Below are 21,491 nucleotides of genomic sequence, written 5' to 3'. Positions count from 1 at the left end.
GACACAGTCCTATAATACATCAAGAAAATGTGTAGAAATACTTATTTCAGTATTATTTTAATATTAAAAGTTTAAAAACAGCTGAAAATACTTTTCCCTAGACAACTGGACAAATAAATTACAATATTCATCCAATGAAATACTGTCTAATGCTTAAACAGATTGAGTTAGATCTGTATGTGCTAATGATGCTTGAAATTCAAGACATGTATTTGTAAGTTTCGGAACAGTATCAAGAAGATGACTTTATTCATGTAAATAAAGTGAGGTTTATATGTAGTTTGCACTTTTGAGTATATTATACCCCTTTTGGGAAGGTACACAAGAAACAATCCACAATATTCGCTTCTGGGGATAGAGAGCTTTTAGAGGCTAGGGTGATTTTGTTTTTTCCTTTATATTCCTCTATCTTGTTTAAATTTAAAAATTAATTTCACAAAAATAGTTTAGATTAATTTAGAAGTGAAATACTCTGAATTGAATCTTTAGCTCACATTGGGTGCCATTCTATTAACACGTGAGTCGAAAGAAGAAAATGAACAAAGTATGTCTTTTAATTTTGCCTGTGGCAGAATTAACTGCCACACACTCCATAGGCCTTCCTAGTCATACCAGACGACACATCTGTGGGACTGTATGTCTGTCCTGCATGTGGGGTGCAGCGGCTTCTGCAGTTGGGATGTTGTTTTGGTGCTCCCCGCTCCTCACTGCCAACGTGGTATGTGTCGTGCTGTCCTTTAGCACCCGTCGGTATGAAGCCTTTTCTTAGTCTGAAGAGGCCTGACTCCGTTGTCAAGGCCAAATTACAGGTTGGCTAATTACTTTTGTTCACTTCCCACTCCTCTCTTTCTAATAGATAACAGTGCTATTTTTGTTATGAAGATAATAGATGCGTATGGATTCCCCCCCCACAATTCTTTATTGTCTTTCCGTAAGTCACATGATATATTCAGAATTTTGGTGAATCTTCTACCTCTTGTTTTGTAAATGGTCAAAATGAAATTTAGTCAAAGCAAGTGACGCTTTTCAGAGACGAGGGCTGAATTAAGATGAACAGAGAACAGTAACAGATGAACTCTCTCAGATGTGTGCTCTTACTGTGTCTAAAGAGAATTGCTGCCTTTAACCCAAAGGTGAGTTCTATCTGGGGGATTACTTAGAATAAGAAGGCATTTATCAGTAGAAATCATAAAATATTATGATTTGGGTGGAAGAAACTGCTGGAAAGAAATATTAATTTAAAGCTATATGTAGTATACTTTTGTATTTTGTAACCAAGTAAGTGTTAAACCTTGTAAATTTGAGCATTTAGTCATTTTTATTATATAAAAGTAGAAGCAACTAAATAATTATAATTAGATGACAGTATAGGATAGCAATAAAGATAGAAGGTCTAAATTATTAGGGGCCATTTGTCTGTTCAGAGTCATAGGTCATTCCCACATGGCACCTGGAAAACCACTACACTTCTATGGATCTTGGGATCAGCACTAGATGAATAGCAGAAAATAGCTGGATCATGTTTTAATCTGAAAGATTTCAAAATGCCAATCTGAACTCTGGATTGCTCTAATTTTCAGAAATACTATGTGAAATGTGGATCATAAAGCAGAATTTGGCTCTCAATACTGAATTAAAATTATTCTTAGGAAGGCTTCAATTAACTCCATAGCAAAACTACCAGTGTTCTCAATTTTGTAGCTAGAGATACTTATGAGAGTGGCAGATGGCCACACAAAGCAACCATGTTATTTTATTTCCAAATTTATGTAAACTGAACTCATAAATTTTTAAAAATAAGACTTCTCAAATTTACCACAACAAGCCTAGGTCCCCAGATCAAATCTTGAGATCATAAAAAGTCCTTTAAATTTGCTGATATGTGTGTGTGTGTGTGTGTGTGTGTGTTTTAAATAGTAATTCATTCATGTGATTTAAAAGGAACTTTCCTGTGCCCACAATGGTTAGAACTTACACATCCTTTCTTCCCAGTCTGTCAGCTCATCTGCCAGGTGTTGTCCATGGTAGTTGAGCATGAGAACTTTGTACTCAGATACTTTTGAGCGTTGAACTCTAGCTCTGAAGTGACTAACTAGGAGACTTTAGGCAAATTATGTGATCACTTTAAACCTCTCTGCCCTCACCTGTAGATATATAACCATAAGATTGTTTGAAGATTCAATGAGAAAAACAATATGAAGCAATTAATTAGCACAATACCAAGAATGTTAAGTCCTCAATTACATCTTTTTTTTTTTTTTCATTTTTTAACATTGGCTAAAGGACAGACAGTAAAAGGAAGAAACCATGGGTTCTTTAAGTCTTGTACATGGTTTAAAAAAACAGCTGGTGTAATGACTAAGAAGCATTCTGTTGAAGCAGATAGCCTTGAGGTGTGGGTATGAGTTCAAACAGCTGGAATAGCCCAGGCACTGACACTAGAGTGGATGGTGGAAGGTGAGTCTTGCCAGTGTGTGTTGGCTGAATACCAACTTGGCCTTGGAAGCCCTTCGTCTTATGGAGTGAGTGGTGATGCTGATATTTTTATGACATGGCATTGTCATTACATATCAGACTGAAAAATAAGGCATCTTACCTTCGTATGGGGGAAAACAAAAGGAACTTAAAAGAAGTTACGAGTACAGAAATGATTCTGGTTAGTTGAAACTTCCACTTGTGTTCTAGTAACTTGAGTTTTTAACTTGATAGAGAAATTGAATTAATTGTTCTTCCCTCTTTGCATGGTGATTGCACCGTCGAGATGTAGACAGTTCTATCACAAGCACAGTGTCACCTAAATTGAAATCTTATCTAAAGTTTTGGCCCATTTGCTACTCAGTGGTAGGAACTCCCTTTTAAGCGGCACCTTCTGTGTTTTACATTTTAGCTTACTTGTTAACTATATAAGAGATGGGAACAAATGACTGTCCCCTATACCTATACCCTTAAAACATACATTCAAAGTGTAATCAGATTGTTACTATTTGTTTTCTGGATGGTAGAATCTCTAGGATCACCCTAGCGGAAGACCTAATCAGTAAAAGCAATTCGTTGCTTTCCTATGTCTTTTGTACATAAAAGTTCTTGCTTTGTTTTGGCTTTTTATATTTTTATCCAATTAAGGAGTCATCTGGAGTTTTTTTCTTTACTCATTTGAAGTGTCTCAGTTTTTTTTTTTTTTTTTTTTTTAGGCTTAACATTGTATTTATTTATTTATTTTACTATAGATTGGTTTGAGATGCAATATATGCTCAGGCTATTGAGTAAAGGAAAACCAACATAGTCAAGAATGCTTTCTGAGTGCCCATTTTGGGAAATCCCAGCCACAGGGGAGTCAATATTGCAGTGATTATCTTAGAAATAAGTACTTTTTGGCCATATCAGTAAACACACACTCAGATGGGGGCAGCAACAAAACAAGTATCTACACTTATCATTTGCAAAATAATTTAGCTTTAAAAAATGTACAGGCTGGAGGATGGAGATGAGGATCTGCATCCTAGAGGATGACATAGTGAGTAGAAGCAATGAGAGCTCAGACATTTTACAATTCTATCTGAAAAGTCTTTATTTAATGACAAGATAATGTCCTACTTATTTTAAGATTATGTTATAACCTCTGCTCCTCTAACTTTTGCTAGCTGCAAAAAGTTGCTAGAACGTATTTCTTGTCACAAATAGGGCTCTCAAATGTATTTTCAAATATTAATGTTTTGAAATGAATTTCACACCATCTCTGTGTTACAGTAAGAAAAATGATTAACATGAGCATTTTCTTCATCTGGCTGTGGAGTGGATGCAAGAAACTGAGCTTTATACTTATTTGGTCATCATCACCTTCTTTTTTTGTTTCATTTCTTTTGATATCACTTCTATTTCTTATCTCTTCATTTTGCAGTAATAGAAGAAGCCTTAACAGTTGCAAGATTACATATTTATATCAGGGTTCAGACTGTGAATTCATTCTTTTCTAGGGAAGCAGAAAGATCATGTAAAAATGGTGACCACATGTTGACAGAATGCATGATTTAACAAAACCAAAGGCAATCATTTCAAAGAAAAATGTTTTATTTTCTGCCAGCAGAGTATAATGGAGAGAAATTGGCTGGTATTATTTTTAAAAATTGCCCAAATCACTGTAGTTAGTGTAAAATTGTCTCTGGAACTATTTCCTGTAAGTTAACCAGACATATGATTGTATCCTTTCTATTTTGAATACTGAAGCTCACATTTCAACTGTCTTGCATGGAGCCTATCAGGTATAATAGCTCTTTGTAAAGGTGCTTCCTTTTCTATTGTACTCTTTTCCATCTAAGCTTCCACTTTCATTTATCCAAACTTAGAATACTTAGAGTTTGGGCCTTTTGGAACTTTGAGCGTAATATTATTCGCTAACAAATCAAGACCGTAAGCTACTCAAAATATGCTGCCTCAGTCTATAGAAGATCAAGTGAAATTAATGTAAACACTGTTTATACTATTAAAAATTCTCTACACATTTCAGTTGAAAGGAGATTTCATTTTTAACATGTGGTCCACATGGTTTATTGCCTTTTTCTTAGTGCTTATAGTAATATCAGATATTATACATTGGTACCTGCTTCTGTTGTTTGTGGTTATAGTAAGTATTATTAGTAACAAAAAATTCAATTTACGTGTCAATGAGAGGAATAATGTTATCTGATATGATTCCAGTAGTCATATATCTCTGAATAAGTAAAAAAGGCATGAGTCACTTGGTGAAAATGTGGATGGTCATGTCACTACATTGGCCACTGAGGTTTTCAATGGCTAAAATAGAGGTTGGAGGTGATATGGCCGTTGCTTTCTGGTCAGTTAGAGGCTGAACCATCCCATGGGATCTAAGCCTATAGCATTTAGGAACAAGTATGGATCAGCTTTGCAAATATGACTTACCTTAGGAACAAATAGGAGTGTTGCATTTGTATCTACCCAGGGTCAGAAGTACTGGTGTGCACTAGATATAGATAATTGTTGGATTTGGATTTAGCTTGATGTCATACAGCAACCAACATATGTTTGTTGATTGCTTGATCCAGATGTTTGACGTTCTGTAGGACTGTCCCAAGGCATGATACTGTACATAGAGAGTAAACAGGCATACTTTAAAAATGCAAGCTTTGCCATCATTTGAACCTCTCCCACCCACTAGCTCAAAAAAAAAAATTGTTTTTTTGTTTTGTTTTGTTTTTGTTTTTGTTTTTCAAGATGGAGTCTTGCTCTGTCACCCAGGCTGGTGTGCCATGGTGCAGTCTTGGCTCACTGCAACCTCCACCTCCTGTGTTCAAGCAATTCTCCTGCCTCAGCCTCCTGAGTAACTGGGATTACAGGCACACACCACCATGCCCGGCCAATTTTTGTATTTTTAGTACAGATGGCGTTTCACATGTTGGCCAGGCTGGTCTTGAACTCCTGACCTTGTGATCCACCCGCTTCAGCCTCCCAAAAATGCTGTGATTATAGGCATGAGCCACCTTGCCCTGCCAAAACAAAAGTTTTAATTTAATGTTTAAAACAGAGCTGTAACCCTTATGTAAACCACATTCTTCTTTCAGCTTACACAGCTGATATTTGTTATTAACTAAGAGTAACTGTTTTGTGCTCTGCCTTATCAGTTCTAGGCTTTCCTTTCAAAGCATAGAGCTGAAATTATATTATATTGTTATTAAACAGTGATTTTGGTTAAGCCAGTTTTCATGTATTGTTTGTGAATTTAATAACCATGCAAACTCACTGGATCCTGAATGAAAGTCAGGTTGAATGTTTACTTTTTGAAGGCTGAACAATGGGGGAGGGGTTCACACACCACTCTGAAGCTGTAGGTAAATGGGAAGTAACTTTAATGTATGCCAGACACATGACCAGTAGTTCCACTAATTAATGTTGTATGACAAAAACACAAATGAAAATAGGATCATCAAATGGAAAGATGTCCTAGAGATTAATCCTTTTGTTTTAAGGTGAAGAAACATAGAGTCAGAGAAATTAAATGTCTTGAAGTCACACAGCTATTACTGGCAGAGCTCGGCCAGCACTGAGGTCCTATGGCTTATAGATCGTATTTGATTATAATGAATAACTGTGAGTTTTCTCAGTCATATTTTTCCTTACATTGAATAACCTCCTTATGTGTACCATCTGTACCTACCCAATTAACTCTACTTATTTTCCAGATGATCTGTCTTTCAATTGCTTTATTCTAGGTCTGCTTACAAATCACTTTTATACATACATTAGTTGCATCCGGGACCTCCCACTGATAGCATGAACTGCAAAGATGGACCTGTCTTGGATAGTTCAGTTAACTTCCTCATGACAAGGATGTAAGTATCCTGACCACAGAGGAAAAGTAAACTCTACTTTTCAACAGGATATCTCTCCCTTTTGAGTAGTAGAGTTTCCTTGTCACTGACATGTTTCCATATGCCTTCCGCCTCATGTGAGGATCTATTAGATTGGTGCCTTGAAAATGCATAGATGGGTGGCTCTCCAGCGGGATATGACCCTCCTCACCCAAATCTGTGCTACACAAATAAGGACACACAGTAGCTGTTGAGCTCATGTGAAAGTTGAGCACATTGACATGGAATAAGGAGGCATTATTTTCCTTATTCCTGCCTTTCATGTACAGATTGTTCAAGAGCTCATTTGTAATATGCAATATAATAGACCCAAACTTGATTTTACATGTTTACATTTAGCACACAGTAACATATAGATGAATGCTTATAGTAGTCCTTATGAAATGAGTCAAATGTGCTCTCATTTCCTGCTTGTCATTTCTCTTACAATTTGTATAGAATCTCTCACGATTTGTATAGATTTGCCAAATCAGGTATCCTTGTGCAATTCAATAATTTGGGTTTATTTTCTCTGTAAGAATTGGCTTGATATTTTTTCTTCTCCCTTGTCATCATGGTCCAAATACGGGTATTGATAACCATGCATCATGACTGATTTAAAAAAAAGTTCCAAAAAGGCTTCTAAATGAAGGCTGTAATTTTGTATTGGATTTCTAGTGACATGAGCAAATCACTTGCTCTTTGCCCTTATGGATTTTATAATGTCATCAGAGTCTATCAATAAAATTATAGCCTACAGTTGAACACACACCATTCCTTACTGTATTGCATATACAGGGGTGAAGGGAAGCAAATTCTAGCATGTCTGCTCTGGGATGCACTCCAGCAGGCTGTGTGTGTGTGTGTGTGTGTGTGTGTGTGTCTTCTTTTTCAATTGAGATCCACTGTACAATCAGTCCTCCAAGCTACAGATGAAGAGCAGTGCCTGAGTCTTACATAGGAATGTGTCTCTTGCTCCCACCTGCTGTGAGTGAAATTGACTAGAATGGTGCCATTCTGATCAATTTCATTAAGCATCAGACAATGCACATAGACATCATGGCAGTCCCCCTTCACCTGAGCTGTAAGCTTCCATCACAGAGGGAAAGGTATACTGCCAGAGACCAGGAGCATATTGCCAGAAAAAAAAATTGAGAAGGCCACAGATACTCCTGTAATGGAAGCAAATGTTAAAGCCACATTTAAAAAATAAAGGTAGAAGGTCAAAACACAAACCCTGAAGCAGAAGAGATTCAGCTATAGGAAAACAATGGTTCCAAAACTCTTTTGTAAATTGCAGAAGACATCTCTAGATAGTTGCCATATTCAGTCATTCTGAATCTTGGAGAGATTTAACATTTCACCTTAAGTGATTTGTAGGTATCCTGCCATCTTGAATCCTTCCTCTGTAATCTCTTACGTGTTCTCTTTGGAGCAACTGCCTGTGTCTACTTTTTGAAAAATTTCTGATTACACATAGACACACAGATCCGGCAAATGTGAAGGTCTAGGATTCTCTTTTACAAAAATTTCCTCCTGTCTCTGTTGTATGGTTCTTCCTTGTAGGCAGGATTTTCAGTGACTTGGCGTTCTGAATGTTATTGTGTATGATTATAAAGACAGGCTAGACAGGCTCTTGGCTGCTGCTGCTTTCCTCAGTTTACCTCAGTTTGGTGCTCACTAGCACCACCTCAGGAGTGTAGAAAGGGGAGGAGACTGTTTTGAGAATTTAAATATTTCTGACAGGAAACATTTATGAATGTATCTGTTTCTTTTCTCTTTCCTTCCTCTCCTCCTTACCTTTCTCTCTTTTCCTTTTCCTTCTCTTTTCCGCCTGCCCTTTTCTCCCTTCTTCTTCCCTTCTCTTCCTCTCCCCCTCCTTCTTTCCCTCCCTTCCTTCCCTCCTTTCACTATAATACCATTTCAAGGACTAATTTACAGTAGGTTTAATTTCAATAGCACTGCTACTGGCTGTGTTGTTTACTATTTTTAATCATTACTTTTAAGGACGTTCAGATCAGCAGCAGCATAATCATCTTTCAACACATACTTATTGAAGACATACTATATATGCAAGACATTGTCTCTCAACATTATTATTGCACTAATAAAAACAAAGCCTTGTTTAGCATGTACATTTAACATATTGTTAATCACTTATTTTGAGGGGACTACACTTTGACTTTTTGTTAAAGGGCTATTTTAATTTTTAATAAAAGATTCTTTATACAGGATGTCACCATAGTGAGCTGATTGAACTTTTGGTGTGATTAAATGTTCAATAAAACTGTGTGACTTAAATATGGTAAATGGATCTATGTATTAGTTTGGTGCAAAAGTAATTGTGCTTTTTACCATTGCTTTCAATTGCGAAAACTGCAATTACTTTTGCACCAACCTAAATATATACATATAATTATTTTCCACTCTCTGGGCTACTTTTAATAATAGACTAAGTCCCATGAAATAGTAACTTTATCTAACTTTGATAGTTTATAGTAAATTTATAAAACAGAAAAATAAAAGCAGAAACTCTACCACTCAGAGGAAACTACTGTTAATAATTACGGTTTCTTTTCTCCTAAGTTCAGCTTTCTTCATTTTCCTCCATTTTATGTCTCTTTGCCATGTCTTTAATGTCACCTGGCTTTGCTGAAAATCTTCATACCCATACCTTTATGTGCCCCATAATTAAATCCTACTCCCAGAGAAGGTTATTAATGGCACTAAACCACAGGTTGCTAATTGCCACGGGCCAAATGAGAATCACAACAGGCCTACAAAGAGTTTCATTTTTAAAATAAGATGCCAGTGCTTCCAAAAACTGGAAGTTGTTATATTAAAAAATCTGGATTTTAGTCTTCTTTCTGAAAGGAAGATCTGGCAACTTTGGGGCCACATTCCAATCTAGTAACAAATGTTTTCATGAATAATGAATATGCCCTGTGTGCTGGGCAAGTGCTTTCCAGTTTTCCACAGGACCCACCATTCCCTGTTACTATTCAGCAGTGAGATCCAGTTTCCACTAATCATCATGCTTGCACTGCTTCCTTTCACGTAGTCATCGTTGCTCATTTGCATAATTTTCTTTGATCCTGCAGGTATTTGAGTTTTTGTGACCCTTACTTTAATTCCATTTACAATACAATAGTCTAACCATTTCAGAAAACGAACAAAATCCAAACCATACCACTCTTCTTACATGTATGAATTTTATGAAAAGAGATATGACTAATCCAAATGAATGATTCTGAGAAGAAATCAAATAGAATAAAATGAGAAAGACAGAAGGCATTTGAAGGACCATCCTGGGACACTTAATAGAACGCCAACTTTATCTAATGCTAGTAAAGCTCAAATACTACCTCTAAGAAGTTTGGAAGTGTTGAGTAATTGGTGAAGTTATAGCTAGAGGCAGCTGTATATAAAATTCACTCTCCTAACAATGGTGTGTGTGTTTGTGTTTGTGTGTTTGAAAAGTGACTCAGTTCTACAACCATGGGAACATGGCCATGTTGCCCCATTGCCCTTGGTGGTTCATTGAAGTCCACATTGTCTTTGTAAAGATGCCGTTGGGAATCACTGCCGTTTTCAGAAGTGAAGCTGAAGACTTAGTGATATTTTGTTGCCTGATAACTCAAAAGGACACTTTTGAGATGAGTATCTCAGCCCAAACAAAACCAAATGAAATGCAGAGAGAAGAAAGGTGTATTTAAGAAAGGGCTCTTGTAAAGCGTCCTGTGACAGGCAGGCAACAGGATATCCGCCTTGGTCAAGGATCGTGTTGAGCTGTCAGTTCAGGGGGAAGTGCTCAATCATGTAGTACACATTTTGTGTATTTCAACCAATTATTCAGTGGATTATAGGTTCTGATACTAAAGTTATTTGTGGAGGCTTTGTGATGGGGGCACATTGAGAAAATTGCTGGCTTTCATTGCCCCATTTCAATTAAGTAGTCTCTACATCAGCTTCCAAATCATGTGCTTTCCTCCATCTGAGAACTCTCAACAGTTAGGATTAATGTTACTATTAATGTTACATTAATGATTTGTTCAAAATCCAGAAATTCAGGGCTGACTTTCAATTAAGATAACTGAAACTTTTCAGTTTTATATGTGCTTATATTATGATACAATCTTTTGTTTTTCCATGAGCAACTTGCAAGCTCATGCAATAAATTTTTAAATGTGCCTAATTATTTTATTTTTATGTTACGTATTTTAAACATTTGTTTTCTACATAGAAATGTTACTAGGCCTAGTGTGTTGGCTCAGGCCTATAATCCCAGCACTCTGAAAGGCCGGGGTGGGCAGATCACTTGAGGTCAGGAGTTTGAGACCAGCCTGACCAACATGGCCAAACCCCATCTCTACTGAAAAGTACAAAAATTAGCCAGGTGTGGTGGTACACACCTAGAGTCCCAGCTACCTGGGAGACTGAGGTGGGAGAATTGCTTGAATCTGGGAGGTGGAGGTTGCAGTGAGCCGAGAGAGCATCACTGCACTGTAGCCTGGGTGACAGAGTAAGACCCTGTCTAAAAAAAAAAAAAAAAATGTTACCAATATTTGTCATCCTGTTACTTAAGTAGACTTGGTTAGAATAACTAATTTGTAATTCCTCAAAGGCAGATTTTTATGAGAGGACTAAGCACCTAATAAAGGAATAGCAGCTTATCAGAGGACTGAGCACTTTTTTAAAACGCGTGTAGGGTCCAGGGAAGACTTGGTTCCTGAGTAATGGAAGCCTAGAAACAGGCATTTCCTATGTTGTCTCACTTTAAATGCTTCTATATGAAATATCATGCCTCTTCAAATTAAATCTTACATGATAATCCCTGCCACATAAAACATTTAGGCTCCTTATATATGTAGTCTTATGCCATAGAGCCACCCTGCCAACAAGGGCCAAACCTATTAGAGATGGGAAGTACAGTAGTTAATTAAAAAGCAAAGAATGATTCTAATTACAGCAGTTAGGTCTGTGTTACAAAGCTTGGTAGAGACCCCAAGATACCATCAATTGTGGCAGCTTCTTAACCCAGACTTGGGACAGGGTCTGAGAACGTAGTTCAGGAAGCACTGTCTGTGCAATATGTTGTGTGTTGATTTGTATACGTTTTCTCCTCCGTAAGAGCCTGTAGCTGCCATCAGGTTTTCAAGGGTGTGACGCACGGAAAAAGTCAATCACTGAATGGAATCACGTTCCATCGCCAACCAGCAGCCGGCAAATTATACACCGAACAAAGCACTGCTTTGGGATTTCGAGGGGGCCATAAAGGACATGGAAACCCTGGCTGCATGCTAACGGACTCAGTTGTCTGGTTAAGACCCTTGTGGGATAACTTGAAGAAGGGACGAAGACTTCTCCCAGCCATTCCAATTCCAACTCTCTTTTAGAGGCGTGACCAAGCCAAGCATTTTCTCCAAATACTTCTCAGGCCCTACTATTGCAAAAAGTAGGGAAAGGATGGCATTTGATAGCACTATTTGGCCAATCATTTATTGGGAAAAAAAAAATGCCTTTAAGTATCAAGGCACTTCTCATGCTCAATATGGATCCAGTAAAATATATTTTCATTTTTTCAGAAAGTAATTTTTATATTAAAAAGTTTACTAAAGAAAGTCCAGCAGATAGTTAGGCTCCACACCCTATATGCAAAAGAAATGGTCTTGCCATGTAGAAATAAACAATCTTAATATTTTGATATCTAGCAGCTCATTCAGATATGGATATATATTATCTCCATATCTTTAAAGATATATAGCTATAATTATATGATCTCAACACATGCTGCTTTAGAAACTGCCAGTTATTGTTGAACATATTGTAAAGTATTTCTAAGCCATTGAATATTTTTGAAGGTCCTTGTTCAGTATCTTGAGAATATCCCATACTTTAAAGCTTATTAAAAATGCAGTAAATATCCTTTTTGGCTATATGTTTGTTTACATACTTGGTTATTTTTTCTTAAGGGTTTCTATAAGTTAGCATGGGCCTAAAGTGGACAAATTTCTAAGCCTTTGGATATGTAGTTGCTAAAGTGTTTTCTAGAAATTGTAATAATTTAGGCTCCTGGCAACCATACATGTGCTTTTGGAATCTGGATGAAAGGTGAAATAACAATATGCGTCTTAAAAAAAAACAGATAAGTGAGAGAAGGAGTGTACAGTTTCTTGAGGCTGATGAACTTGTATTCTCAGTTGTAGTGTTTAAAAAGAGGGACCATTTTACTTAGTGATCTCTATTTCACAAAGGAACGTGGATAAAGTATAATGGTGTGTTCACTGGTGTCAAGTAAAGCATATGCTATGTTTGCCAGTATTCACTTGACCATAACTTAAATTTTTCATACATAAAGATCTTTAAACTTGTCAAAGCATACTTTCTCCCTTCCAAATGTGTTCTATCAAGCTTGAAAGTCTTCAGAAGCTTTCTTCCACTTAGTTGTGCTTTCAGAAGTGTTTGAAATCACACTTAAAGAAAATTAAAAGAAAAAATGAATTTTCCCTCTAGAAAGGTCATTTGAATTTGAATTCCAAAGCAATTTAGTTTGGGACTTATAGCAATTAACAGCAAATCTATCTACTCCAAATTGGAATAGGTGTTTATAAGCCTGAAAATAGGGGTTTTATTGGATATTTCATTAAGGAATTAAGTTTTCATTGCAATTATTATGAAATTTATAAGGGTGATTATAAATTAAATAAAATTTTATCAGTGACCCAATTGTCATATAAATATAATAGAAAAAAGGGAATCAGGATTTTATTCCTATAGTGGCAATATTGCACATTAGTGATAAGAGCTTGAGTTATCTTGCCAAGGTTCAAATGACATCTCCAACCATCATTGGCCTTAGGTAAGTTACTTTTCCTCTCTCTGTTTGAATTTTCTTGTGGGGCAATAAGACTTCTGGGAGGACCAAGGATCCTGGTTTGCCCAGGAATGTCCTGTTTTTAGCACCTAAAATCCAGCATCCAGGGAAAGTCCTCTCTCAAACAAGAAAACTCCCAGTTTTGGGGGATGGGTGTGGAAAGCTGGAGGGAAAATAAAAAAAACTCATACAGTGCTCCCCCTGCCGATAGTGGCTGAAAACAATGCTGTTTTTAGCATCAGTCATATCCAGCGTAGACTACTAGCTTCCATAGTCACTGTTACCAGTTTTCCCCTTCATTGCTGATACTCACAACCATGAACTAGATGATGTTGAAAACACTTGGACCTTGACTGAAATATAGTAAGCATTCAAACATATTCATGTTTAGCAACATATTAGGTTCCATGATGTTCTTTGATGGTGCTGTATACTGTTAAAAAAGCAGAAATAGCATGTATTCTTTCCTGTTATTCATATTATGAAAATAGTACTGTAGTTCTTTGGAGTGGTAGAAATTCCAGCAATTGCCCTTTGCATAGTCAGTGAAATGTCCTGCCATCAAAGGGTGCCCACAGTTCCCTCTCATTTTTCCTTTCTGCAGAGATGCTCTGACCCTTTCAAATATTTAGCTGTGGACTTTCCTCTCAATGTGTGCTCACGACTCCTGTTACTGTTAATGGAAGTTACACATGTGTGCTCACCAGGATGAGAAAGCCTTTATCCCATGTCGGGCAAAGACCCGTGATCCTGAATCTCTTTCTAAACTTCCGACCTGAAGAGAGCAGTGCAGGGAATTGCTGCTTTCTCACTATATTAGCTTCTTCAATTTCCTTTTAATTGGAGCCTGCAACCCAGATTCTTGTAACTTCAGGGGGATGAACAATACAGATTAAGATCTGGATGCTTTCCAGGAAGTTCTCAGCTGAAAGCACATTAAACACACACACACACACACACAGTTGTGGCTATTCACAAATCGCATGCAGTTGCCTAATGAGTCCATATTTGCTTCTGAGTTTTCACATTTGCAAACTGCACTGCTGAGAAAGTAAGTGAAGTGTTCGCCCATCTCTGAGTGTGAACTGATTGATTTGATGTACAGGAAAAATACTAGAATAGTCCAAATTGTAAACCAGTGGCACAGAACACAGAACCTTCAAATACAATATTTTACCCTTGTTCAGCACATTCATTTATCCTCAAGAATTCTTTTTAATGTATAAGACTTCAATTTATGTTTAAGAACTAGTAAACTATAGCAGTTTGACAGCCATTCACACTTAATTCTGTGCATTAAACCAACAGCATTCTTTTCCACAAACATCCATTGTTAGGACAATGCTCTCAGACAGAATTTATGAGAAATGGAATTATGTTACCAAGGAGATAGCATTTACTATAATGAAGAGTAGATCCTAGAAAATGGCCCCTTTTACAGCAGCTCAGAGCAGAGCCACAAAAGCAATTGATTGGTCTTGGCATTTAGTCTTATATCAGCTGTGTCATCCATAGCTTCAGGAGTGAGAACACTAATCTAAAGTGACATTTCTGTTCTGGCGGGCTTTTCTGCCCTGATGAAAGCAATTACTTCATTCCTAAATGATAATTTGCAGGAGTTTCAACCACTTTAATTGATAATTTTTTTTTTTTTGTTCTGAGTTCAATTGTGAAGTGATTAGCTGATTTGGTAAATAGAAATTTAAGGTGTGAAATATACAAGTTGCTCCAAGGTAAAGTGCAATTTATTGGGTGGAAATAAATTACTTGATAAAACTGCGGTTTTTTCCCGTTATTATGGAACTGCCAGTTATATAGCTCAAAGTTCTTGGGGGAAAATGAAGAACAAAACACTTTGATTCATGAGGTTTTTGGCAGACACCAAAGAATACAATGAATAGTTTGGTCTTGCTGTGGTTTATTCAAGGGTTATTTGAATCAAGGTGAACATCAGTTGAAAAGGACTGTGCAGACCTCTCAGCGTTCTTTATTACTATTCTAATGACTCATTCTGGAATTAAATCCTCTTATTTAAAGTGTTAAGAATGAAAATGCTCATTGGCTAAAACCAATTAATTTAATTATTAAGTTCAAACATACACAAGGCATTTTCTGAAGATGAGGGAAGGCATTCAGTTGAATGGCTTTAATTACTCTTTTGATCTATTTTACCACAAGTCAAATGGGTCAGGATTATCCCATCAGAATTTATCTTAGTTTAAAAACTGTAAGTATACATCTTGATTTTGATACTTTATCAAATGTTAGCAGTTGCAGATGTTTTTTGACATATTTTTTAAGCAATCAATTTCATATTTTCCTACATGTGGAAAAATAATGGTCATTTCACATGTTAAATGAGAAAAATAAAGCAAGAATGAAGGTCAAACTGATTTAGCACATCAAACAGTCTTTGTCAGCCAAGCTTAATATATCCTGAGTTTGTGGAACAAATGAAATTTTGCTGCTATGTTACACTTTGCTTCCAAACAACCATTACAACTGGTTTTATATATTGTGTGAGCATCAGACCATCAAACAGTGCATCTTTACTGACGTGTTTCTGCAGTGATGATCTACAGCAGCAATCTGCCATTTATATAAGGGCAAAATGTGCATCTATATTTAGTTGTGAAATTGGCCTATTATACTCTTGATGTTTACAGAGGCTAACATAAATTAATGATGACAGCTATGAGCAGTGCATTAGTTAAGCAGCAGAGTTCTTACCTTGAACTTGAAGGTTCCAGTTTTAACTTCCAGTGTATACTATCCAGCTTTCTTTACACACATTAAAGAAGATTTCTGAAATTATTATCTTTTTTGGAGAGCATTAACCTACTTCAATTTGTGAGCTTTGTTGTGCATATCCTACCAGATAATAGTTGTTTGTGCATTTCTCAATTACATTACCATTACCTTGTAAGAAAGTTGATATTTACAACCATGCCAAAAAAAATATTCTTGGAAGAATCTTTTTCCTTTGAAGTAGGCTGATTTGATTGACTTTGAGCTCTATGTAATGTCAATGTGGGGTGGGCTGTTCTACTAAAAGTAATGAAGAAAGGGCAAGCATTGCTTATAGACTCTTTACTGTACTTTTTCCCTGGGAAGGCTCCTCATTCGGCTCATGTCAGGGCAAGTGTAGGTATGGGAGTAACTATAGATTTCACCGTTAACTACGACCAGAGATCTGACAAGTATGCAGGTGTTCAAAGGTTCATGAGTTAAAATGCTGAAGCCTTTGATGAATTTTTGATGGCTGCATTTTTAATACAGGTCGACCTTCTTCCTTTGAGGCTGCGTGCCAGATTAATTGATAAATAGTAGAAGTCTGTAGTGCTGGGTTCTCCTAAGCAAAACAAGTAGGAAAATCCATAAAAACCTGTCTGTCTGACTCCTTAGAAGTACTTTAAAAAGGTAAAATTTAAAATGGTTTTGACCCTGCTTCTCCTTTACCCTATAGTTAGATAACCAAAACCTGCCATGTTCTTTTATAAAGACTAGATATTATATTCTAAAAGTTTACGTGAAGGTGTTATGTGTTCCAACTACAGCTTGGAGAAGGATTTTTACATAGAGGTAGTGTGGATCTGTCAATAAGGTCAGTATCTGAACCTCCTTCATAAAAATAAATTATTTAAAAGTTGATTAAAATATGGCTATGAAGATATCACTGAAGAGGAAGAAATATTTGGTTAAATTGACTTCTATACTCTGTGGCTACCTATTTTTAATATTTGTTATCCTCTGTGGATGTACAGCTGTATTATTTCCATAATCATTATAACCATCTCTGTGAAGTGGGAAACCGAAGTAATCAATTTTTCAAAGCTAAATTTGATCAACCACAAAGGATAGCTTACCTCTTTTAATTAAATAAGTCATCAAGTCCAAAGCTATCTGTTTTTCCCACTGTGGACAAGTGGCCCAGTAAACAACTGACCCCTTATCCAGCTTTGTGGTAGATTCACAAAGATGGCAAATTCTGAGTCAGTTTCGTAATATTGGCTTTTTGATAGCATTAGCACCTTTTTTAAAAAACTTTTTTGGGGATATATTTTGCTAGCTTCTAGCTTGAAAAGAATTTCATGATTTGACCTTGCCCCCAAAAATAGAGGTTGAGGAGGCAGCTGCTGTCCAGCTTCCCCACTTCCGGGCACCACTTGTCCTGGGTGAGCTCTCCATGGTCCTGGATCTGGGGCTTTGCCTGATTTTCAAGAGAACTTTTAGGTTTGTGATCTTTTGACAGCTATTTTGAAAGATCATCTTGTCTAGGAGTACACGTATACTCCTGATTAATAATTATCATTGCCATTTAAAAACCTTCCATAGGCATTTTCACAATCTTCCTGAGTAATCTGTTCTTGTAACAGCTGTTTAGATGTTCATTTTATAATATAAACAAAATTACTTGTCCTGCAATTGAATGTAACCTTTTATCTGTTATTATACTAAAAAAATGGCTCCTTATGACCCTGCACAAAAAAATTTATAAATCTTTAAGCATCTCCTAATTAAATATATTACTTGAACAACTCATTAAGTACACTTATGGTATACAATGAGTAGACCATAGACAAAATGAGGACTATAATAAAATGAAAAATGCATTATGTCAGAACCAAGGAATAGAAATTAGTGAGAAGAGAGTGCACACTATTAATGGGCATTGCAGGCCTTAGAAGGAAAGAACAATCAATGTGAAGTGAGCTTAGGTTTCCATTTAACATGTCTTATACAGCATTACTATGTGTCAGGCACCACTGTAAAGATCTTATTAAAAAAAAGACTCATTTAACTTAATTCTAACAACAACCTTATAGAGTATTATCCCATTTCACAGATGAGAAAAAGTGAGGCAATAGAAGTCACCTCAAATGTATATAATTAGTAAATAACAAAACCAGGATTTATACCCAGGCTGGCTAGCTTCACAATCCGTTCTCTTATAAGAAGAAATTATAGACATTAGGCTGCGCATGTTGGCTCACATCTGTAATCCTAGCAATTTGGGAGGCCAAGGTGGACAGATGGATCACTTGAGGTCAGGAGTTCGAGACCAGCCTGGCCAACATGAAAAATTAGGTGAGCACGGTGGTGCATGCCTGTAGTCCCAGCTACTTGGGAGGCTGAGGCAGGAGAATCACTTGAACCTGGGAGGTGGAGGTTGCAGTGAGCCAAGATTGCACCACTGCACTCCAACCTGGGTGATAGAGTGGGACTCCATCTCAAAAAAAACCTAGAATAATAGACATTAGATGATTAGCCTTTTGAGAATCTGAAAATCATTTACTATTTCTCCTATCTATCTACCTATTTATATGCACACACAATAATGCATATAATATCCATATACACACATACATATATGTGTGTTTTGAAATTATTGACATTGTTTTTGTTGGTGGCAATAATGTTTTGTGAGGATAATGTAGTCATCAAAAGGAGTTGAAATTTTCATTTGCTGAGGATTCATGAAGAATCTGTTTTCTGCTATTCATAATCTAAGTGCAAGAACATTAGAGCAATGGGAAGTTTAGACCCAGGGAGTAACTATTTGGGTCTGAAGTTTAATCAGATTTTAGATGGCAGAGATCGGCACTATAACATTTTACTCATGTACAACTAATCTATTCTATCTTTAGTACTCTAGACATAACAACCACAATACTTTCGTTTAGAACAAAACGTGCACATACAAAGTTTATTTTGGGTTTTAATATAGTTCTTAATCCAGTTTGGGGATTGCTTATAACTAGGCCCTACTTTACAAAAACAAGTGAAAGATTAATGCACAATCTAGAGTGTCATTGTCTTAAGGTCTTTGTCTTCATCTGTTACACCAGCATCTCAACAACCTTTATAATCCTTTGGCTGTGCTTTATTGCTGTTGCCCACAGAACCAATTGCTGCTTATTACAGACACAGTGATATCATTCTGAAAGTCTTCTAAACTATGGTCCCTGCATAATGATGCGATGTGGGAGTCGTGGAAATCCTTTGTTATTAAGATTACTGCCAAGAAGATTACTTTAATAGGGGGACACTGTGTGCCTTAGAGTTAAAAAAAAAAAAAAAAAAAGAAAAGAAAAAGAAAAAAAAGAAAAAGACAAGGTGGAGAAGAGAAAACAAGGAGGTAGGATAGGAAGAGATAAAGTAAATTCTGACCAGTGCTGTTTTAGAAAAGTAGTAAAACATCAGAAAACATGTTAGGCAAGGCATCCAAAGGCATTAGTGTCTGCTTACTCCCCTTCCCTGAATGGATGGAGAAAAGCCATCTCCCTAATATATATCCTTTATAGCCTACTGAGTTGATACCTGTGATCTTGGGCTTTGTCTCCCATATGAAGATGAATTTTTTCCTTAGATTATTGATAAGCCTATAAATTAATTTCAATTTCAGAGTAATTGCTTAATCCTCTACTTTCCTTCAGTTGAATAAATTCCAGATGTAAATATTATGGTATATTACGTAGGTAAAAAATAAATACATTTGTGATCATTCTGAGTGACATGAATAAAGGAAAATTACATATAACATCATGTGAAGCTACTTTTGTAATTGTCTGTCCTAACTATTACCCAATTGTAAAATTAGTCCCTGATCCATGTCTGACCATGACATGTTTTATTTGGCTTGCATGACTTTTTAAAGCTTTAATTTGTTAAAATACCAAAATTGGGAAATGTCATATAAAAGTTCAGATGTTGTCCTCTAGAAGTGCTGACACCAGGTGTGACTTTCCCCAAAGCGGCATTGGCTCAAACTGTGCTACCCCTTGGCCAGAGTTGTCCTTCAGTTCCTCCCAGTCCCCACCAGTCCTCTTCACTCACTGACATTCCCTGCCTGAACCCTGAAAGCCCTTGAGTTCGTAACCCCTGCTCTAGAGCCCCATCATAGTCACTTACTGAACCAAAAGAAAAGTTGTAAGTTTAGCCCACCTTCTGGAGTAGTATTTAATTGCAAGAACACAAAAAGAATAAAGCGCTGAACTGGAACCACTGCTCCTTCTCCTATGTACAAGTGTTAGGGAAAATATGTCCAGAGACATAGTTTCTTTTGGCACAGCTAACTTAAATGTTGGTAGATAAATTACTTTTATTCTGTAAAGGGAGGAATGTGAACTATTCTTGTATCCTAAGGTGTTAACCTGGATCCTAGTTGTACTTACACTTCGTCAGATTCTAAGACATCTCTCACTTATGTAGCTTTCAACCAGCTAAAATTGAGCACTTGTAGAATGGAATGGAGGTTGGCCCAGTTATTGGGAAATAAGTGATAAAACATGTCTTTTCCTTGTAAATTAGTAATGTTTCTGCCTGACTTTTTCGCTTGAGATGTATCAAGGGACACAGATTTTGTCACCTGAGACTGCTGTTACTCTGAAGATGATAACATTAACTTGTCTAATTCTGAGAAAGACATTTGTTAGCTAATGTAGACTATTTTATTAATAGAGCAAACATAAAACTGGTTGGGTATTAGCCTAGCAAGTATCTGACCAGAGCATTATGTCATTACTTAGATTACATAGATATTCAGTAAGATATTTCAGGTGTGATTTCGGCAGTAAAATACAGTGTTTCCACCAGGAAACAATGTCAGGAATCCTATAATGTAATAGGGAATATTATTCTCCATAGTATATTAAAAGAGAATGGAGCCTCACTGCTGAGTCAATTTTGATCTCTTTCTATGGTCTTCCTTCCTTCCTTGTTTCTCTCTTTCTTATTATTTCATAATGGAAAAAAAAAAAAGAATGCTAGACTCAAATATTTACAGTGCTTTCAGAATTCAATAAAATGCATACATAAAAATGATTTTAATGGTACCTTGATACTGAAAATATTATCTAGCTACTTATCATTGGGGTCTGATTTTATAATGTATTTCTCATCAGACACAAAGCAGAGCAATTCAGAGCAGGTGGAATTCTCCTGTCAGATGCTCACACACAACTTCAGTTGTGCCAGATTCTGCCCTCAGCAATGTGAGCAAACTTCAAACAGAAATGCACATGAATAGTTGAAGGAAAATGCTGGATCCCACCTGTTGCCTCTTCTGGGAAGTAATATGTCTATAATGTTTATGAATTTTAATAACCCATACAGAGCTTTATCTTTCAACATTAAATTTATATTATCCTAAAGTTTGACTTCTTTGGGCAATATATTTTATTCTCTAGTATCTTAGAAAATCTATCTACTAATGTATGTCCATTAATAAAGAAGTATTCTCTTATCAAGCAGTT

At 36.4% G+C, this 21,491-nt stretch overlaps 1 protein-coding gene across 1 annotated transcript in view; it reads left to right on the top strand.

Annotated features, from left to right (window-relative positions):
• Positions 1 to 21,491, top strand: part of NPAS3 (neuronal PAS domain protein 3) — an 861,019-nt gene that overhangs the window by 247,891 nt on the left and 591,637 nt on the right.

This window comes from Papio anubis, chromosome 7 (genome assembly GCF_008728515.1).
Source record: "Papio anubis isolate 15944 chromosome 7, Panubis1.0, whole genome shotgun sequence".
Taxonomy (NCBI): domain Eukaryota; kingdom Metazoa; phylum Chordata; class Mammalia; order Primates; family Cercopithecidae; genus Papio; species Papio anubis.
The sequence above is the reverse complement of the archived record's forward strand: the minus strand, read 5'-3'. Positions and strand labels throughout refer to the sequence as shown.